A 3,035-nucleotide genomic window follows, 5' to 3' on the forward strand; every position below is an offset into this window, starting at 1 on the left:
GGGGCTTCTAAGTCACCTGAGGTGCCTCCACAGTTGAAATCTCATCCTCAAATTTTATTTGCTCTTGGACTTCTCCAGTCATATGAGGTGCCTCCACTGCTTCACTTCAGGGCGCCCTCCTTCACCTAAGGCACCTCCAATAAACTGAGGTGTCTCCAATCAATTGAGGCGTCGTTAATGATTTTTCTTGATATGTTTGTTTCAAAGCAATATGTCAACACAAAGTTAGAAAATTATATGCATAAACAGTTTATATATTTATAAATTAGATCTTGTCTAACTAAGATCATGATCTAGTTTTGGTCTCAACTTAAATTTCTAAATTGGATCTAAGTTGGACCATTGTCTGTCCCATTGGGATTCATCTTCACTGGATCTCTCTTCTTCGGTTGCTTACCTAATTTACCTTTTGCAGAATCACTTTACAACTAATCTCATGACCCACCAGGTTATCCTGCTAAATGTGTCATTTGGACTTCAGTCATTTGTCTGGTCCTGTTGACCCAACTGGACTTCTTACTAGATATTTGGTCCTCCTTGATCTATCGGGGCTTCCTGCCAATTAACTGATCCTCTAGACTTAACTGGACTTCAGCCTGATGTCTGGTCCTCTAGACTTGTCAGTCCTTAGTTTGCATACTTTGTCTAAACATTAGAAAATATATAATCTAGCTAATTTTAATCTTTTGTCATACATCAAAACATGAGTTTGATTATTAATACTGACTGCACCAACAATCTCTCCCTTTTTAATATAACGACAACTCGGGTTAAAGTTAGAAAAAAATATACAAAAAAAAATAAAATAAAATAACAACATAATTTTCTTAAGTAAAATAAGAGCATGATTTTCTTAAGAAGAAACAAAAGAAAAAAATAGTAAGCATGGTTATTTTATTTTTGTATTATGATTTTACTTGAGTTATTTAACCATTAACCCGTTATCCTCCTCCTTCGACATACATCAAAACATACAAAGTACAGAGGATATGTAACTGTAGTGCCCGAAAATTCTCAAAGTAATTTTAGAGATATTCTATGATTTTTTTGGAATTTTAGAATATTTTTATGGAATTTTTGGAGTAACAGAAGTAGCAAAATTAAATAAAAAAAAACATAAAATAGCCTAAGCGGAAATTGAACCCGAGACCTAGCAAACCCTACGACTTATAGATGACTTTAGTAACCAAGGGGCCCCAGCATGGGTGTGCTGAAAGAAGAGGAGAACAATTCTATTTAAGATTTAGTTGGGTGGTATTAATCACTTAATATAAATAGGAAATTAAGAGAGGAGTTATTATTTTTCCAAACGACAACTCTCTTTTCCCTCACCCGATGTCATCTCTTCTCCCGCACCCTCTGTTCACGCCAAGTCCAAGAAACCTAGGGTTCCATCCCTAGGGCCGTAGGAGCACATTCCGGTGACGATTTTGGCACAAGGACGCTCCCCTCCGCGAGAGGAAAGCATAGACGTCAGAGGATCGTCGAGAAGACCTTCTTCTCTGGAAACCTAGTGATCGGATTGTAAGAAAAATTAGCGCAGGAAGTAAGTAACCCCTCACCTGCAGTATAAGTAGCTATTCGCATGCTTTTATGGTTCTAGTTCACTTTTATGGTCTTAGTTTAGCTATATACAGAATTAGAGCACACCAAGTGCTTGATAAAATGCCTAGTATAGTTAAATGTTACAATAGGCATTTTCATAGCTCAGTTAAATGCCCTAGATGCATTTTAAATAGCGTACATAGCCTTGCTTCAGTGATATGGGACTACGGTCCAATGGGTGGGCTTCCACAGTCACCTCTAGGTTCAGATAACCTAGCTCTGTGTTCAGATAGCCTAGTAAAAAGCAAGATATGATAAATCAGTTATAAACAGTATTTTACTTTATCAGTGGCACTGTACTGGACTTCAGATGTCCTTGGGTTGGGCTCCTATAGTCATCCCTAGGTTTAGATAACCTAGTAACCCTACTAGATTCGGGACTTGCTACCTCGGGCCTAGATAGGGATGCGCGCACAGCAAGTACAGTTGTCGGGCCCATCAGCAGCATATTTAGTATTTTTACCTATTTATGAAAATAGTTTTCAAACTTCATAAAATAGATAAGTGAATTCAACTTAGCTTCAGTTCAGTTTTCTATTGATATAGCAGATAGCTTTATGTTTAGTTCTTGATTGCCATGAGTTACTTGCTCATATGTCATGTTTTAGCATTTCTAGTATGATTCTCAGCTTGCATATCAGCTTAGCATCTTTCAAAAAGCATGATTTCTGCAAATGCATGTTTTTGTGAGGTAGATGGTTCTTACTAAGCGCCCAAGCTTATAGTTTTATTTTCCTTATACTGCAGATAAAGGCAAAGGAAAGGTGGATTAGCGGAGGCTGGAAGGCGATGCGATAAAGATGTGTGTGCAAGGAATTTGGAATAAAGACTCTTGAGGAATAGTCCACCTAAAGACTTAGAATTTCAGCTTTTAGTTACTTTTCTGCACTTTTTGGATGTTAAGTCTCATGATTTGTGAAACTAAGGGTTTTGCCATGCTTAGATTGCTAATTGTCTTGTTAATAGATAGTAAAATGTGAGTGATGTTATGTTTTAGTGAATTCTGGGAGTTCTGTATGAATTCGGGTCTGATTTCTACATAAATCAAAAACCCAATCGATCAGCCGATCGATTGAGGAGTCCTCAATTGATCAGCTGATCGATCGGAAGAAGTCCTCGTGTACAGAACGCCATTGAGTCGATCAGCTGATCGATTGAGGAGTCCTCGATCGATCAGCCGATAGATCGAAACGTGGTTTGCGCGCGTACAGAGAGCTGATGAGTCGATCAGGATCGATCAGCTGATCGATCGACCTTGGATCGATCAGCCGATCGATCGGGAAGTTTGCTTCCGCGAACAGAGAGCTTCTGAATCGATCTCTGGATCGATTGGCCAGACTAGATCGATCAGCCGATCGATCCAGACGGGACCTCCATGCACAGTAGCACGTCGAATCGATCAGTGGATCGATCAACAACTCCAATCGATC

This window comes from Zingiber officinale, chromosome 3A (assembly GCF_018446385.1).
Source record: "Zingiber officinale cultivar Zhangliang chromosome 3A, Zo_v1.1, whole genome shotgun sequence".
NCBI lineage: Eukaryota > Viridiplantae > Streptophyta > Magnoliopsida > Zingiberales > Zingiberaceae > Zingiber > Zingiber officinale.